This window comes from Triticum urartu, chromosome 1A, assembly GCF_056163025.1.
Source record: "Triticum urartu cultivar PI428250 chromosome 1A, HENAU_Tu73, whole genome shotgun sequence".
Classification (NCBI taxonomy): Eukaryota; Viridiplantae; Streptophyta; class Magnoliopsida; order Poales; family Poaceae; genus Triticum; species Triticum urartu.
Window position 1 is genome coordinate 121020055 of NC_141873.1, and position 3772 is coordinate 121023826.

Sequence of the window (3772 nt, forward strand, 5' to 3'; positions counted from 1 at the left end):
CCACTGATGATAAACTAGCATCTTATACTAAGCATTAGGATTGCAGGTAAGGTAACAACAGTAGTAGCAAGGACAGGCTATGCATCAGCATAGGATTAATGGAAAGTAGTAACATGCTACACTACTCTAATGCAAGCAATATACAAAGTAGAGTAGGCGATATCTGGTGATCAAGGGGGGGCTTGCCTAGTTGCTCTGGCAAGAGAGAGGGGTCGTCAACTCCGTAGTCATACTGGGTAGCAGCGACGTCGGTCTCGGTGTCTAGCGAGAGAAGAGGGGGAAGAAACAATAAATATAATGCAAACAAAGGCATGACGATGCATGACATGGCAAAGCGTGATGCTAGGTGTGCCCTAACGCGGTACGAGGTGGTACTGGTGAAGGGGGAAAAACATCCGGGAAAGTATTCCCGGTGTTTCGTGTTTTCGGACAGATGTACCGGAGGGGAAAAGTTGTGTGTTCGGTATGCTAGGGATACGTGGCGGACGAACGGGCTGCGTATCCGGGTTCGTCTCGTCGTTCTGAGCAACTTTCATGTTGAAAATAATTTAATCCGAGTTACGGATTAAAAGATATGATTTTCTAAAGATTTTACTAATTTCTGGAATTTAATTAATTATTTAATTTAATTCGAAATTTGGATTTATGACATCAGCATGATGTCATGCTGACGTCAGCAGTCAACAGAGGTTGACTGGGTCAACTGACGCATGGGTCCAGTGGGACCCACCTGTCATACTCTGTTAGGTTAATTAGGGTTTATTAATTGATTAGGCTAATCTAATCAGGATTAATTAGTTTAATTAATTCTTTAATTACTTAATTAAGTTATTTATTTATTTATTTTTAATTATTTTTTTAATCTTTTTTTAAACGTTCTGGGGTGGGGCGCCCCCTGTCATAGGCCCTGGGGGGCAGCACCCACTGGTCAGTGGCCCAGAGGCCACTTCGGGTGCGGGCGACGGGCGCAGGGGCGCTAGCGCCCAGCCCGAACGGGCGAGGGAGATACGGGTAATGGGCGGGCGCCCGTTAACGGCGGCTGCAGCGGCTGGCGACGGCGCGCAGCGCGCGAGGCGACCGCGGGCACGGTTGGCTGCGGGGCGGATCAGGGCGATGGCGCGGGGAGCCGGGTCAGCGTGCGGGCGGCGGAGCAAGGCAGTGGTGGGGCGCAGCGGGCGGCGCCAGGAATGGCAGGCGCGCGCGGGGAAGGCCAGAGCGGGCGTGCTCCGGCGGGGGCAGCCGAACACGGCGCGGTGGCGCGGGCAGAGCCGTGCCGGAGCTGCGGCGAGCAAGGGGAAGGGGTCCATGGGCGCGGCCCGGCAGCAGGGAGGTGGAAGGAGTCGGGGCACGGAGCTATGGTGCTAGGCGACGGCGGGACTGGCAGAGGAGAGGCCGTGCCACGGGCGGGTGCGGTGCACGGGCACGGCGCGGTGAGCGCGCACACGGGACGACGGGCATGGCGACGTCCAACACAGGGAGAGGAAGAGGGGAGAGGCCGGGGCCTCACCGGCAGGGTAGGGACTGGGCAGCGGTGGTCGAGGGGGTGACGGGGACGACAGCGTAGAGGAGGCAGTCCGGCGACGGCGTGGTGGTTCCAGGGTGAGGGCAGCTCCGGGTGGCGGCGATCCGGTGACGGGGCCGCGTGTGGTGGTTTGGGCCGGGGTGGTGGAGGCCGACGCGGGGAGGCGAGGTGGCGGAGGAGGTGGCATCGGGCTCGGGCATCATCGCCGTCCTGGCGCAGTCGTCGCGGCGAGGTGAGCGCCCTCCTCTCGATCCCGATCCAATCGGGGGAGAGGGGGGGTATTTTTGGGGGAGTGGGGGGTAGCGGCCGATTAGGTTTTGGGTAGTGGGGATATGGGGAGTGGGGGTGCCCGGTTGGGCCGGCCTGGCCAACAGATGGGCCAGCTGGGCCAGTGGGTGGTTCCTTTCTATTTTTTGTTTGTTAGTTTGTTTTCTGTTTCTGTATTTTCCTTTCTTTATTTATTTTCTTTTCTGTTTCAATTCATTTTAACTACTTGGGTCTTTTATAAAAGCATGGGTCCCACACCATAAACTCCTAGGTATTTATTTGTACACCTCGAACATTTTTGTTTTAATTTTTGATAACTTTTGTGGTTTGCCAAATTTTGAATTTGAATTTTAATCGGTTTCGAACTAACGCGGGATTAGCGACAGTAATCGAAGTGACGTGGCATCATTAGCAGAGGTTACTGTAGCTTGATTATCCGGGCGTCACAGTAGCATTGACTGTATGCATTGGAATTGAAACAATTGCCCAAAGGCATGGCAGGGAATGTATTGTGGAAAGTCTCATGATGCAACAATTGTGCTAGAGGCCGTAGCATCCGAGGATTTATGGATTTGGCATTGCTTTTTTGGTATGCCAGGCACTCTCAATGATATCAATATGTTGCAATGGTCTCATTTGTTTGCTAGGCTTGCTAGTGGTGATGCTTCTGCTTGCAACTACACTATCAATGGGCATGAATACACAAAAGGGGTAATATTCGTCAGATGGTATATACCCTCCTTGGTGCACATTTGCCAAGAGCATCAAAGAACCCAAAACTAGAAAATAATGTGAATTTGCAAGGGTGCAAGAGGCACTCCGAAAAGACATTGAAAAAGCATTCGGGGTTTTGCAATCTAGGTTTGCCATTCTTCGTGGTCCTGCTCATTTTTTGGACAAGCGAACCTTGGAAAACATCATGGCATGTTGTATTATTCTTCAAAATATGATTCTCGAAGATGAGAGAGACATGAACTTAGAGTTCTTCTACGACAATGTGGGTAGCCGTGTCAAACCAGTTAGAGACCCTAACCACATTAGAGCTTTTCTTCAGACATACAAGGAGATTGAAAATGCAAACACCCACTTTCAGCTTCAGAAGGATCTCATTGAGCACCAATGGCAAAGGGCTGGACAGTAACAAAACTCATTTTTCTATTCATTTTCATTTAATTCATGTGTTATTTGTATTCGGAACAAGTTTTATATTGCATTATTTAGTTTGCTTCGATGATTTGAATAATTATGTGTAATGTGGATGATTGTTGTATTGTGTTGTGGTATTGATATTTTTTCTAAATAATTATTTGTAGTGTGAACGATTGTTGTATTTTTGTGGTGTGGTATTGATATTTGCGGACTGACGGCAACGGTGTAAGAGCAGGACCTGCAAAAGCCGACCTGTAAAAGAGTATATTTCACGAATATCCTTTTATATGGGTCCGTTTTGTGGGTTCTGCCTCTGCAGTCGTCTGCGCCAACCCGCAAAACTGTTTTTCTGTGAATTGCAAACACGTTTTGCGGCTCAACGTTATGCGGGGTCTGCGAGAGATGCTCTTACATACCAAAGAGTCCTGTAACTGTAAATCTAGAGAGGCGGTCGCATTGGACTGGCACACTGTCACGTCCCGATCTGAGAGATTGGAGATGAGAGTAGGGGAACGGAAGGAGGAAGAGAGAGAGAGAGGTTAGGTGAGAGCGAGGAGAGCAAGACAAGGGGGAAATAGCTCAATACTTTTCTTCATGCCATCTCATCCAATCGTTCGGGTACAAGTAGGCCACAGTTGTCATCACTCACATGCCAACACTTGGCTTCACACACACGCAACACCTGGTGATGGTCCCAGCCTCCAGCTCGGCGATGACTTGGTCGTTGCAAGTGCACTTGCACTGGATCAGTCCGCTGCAGGCTGATCTGCAGGCATGACATTTTCCCCTTCTCGAGCAGGTTGATCATCGTCCGCCCAAAGGGGTGCATCCGGA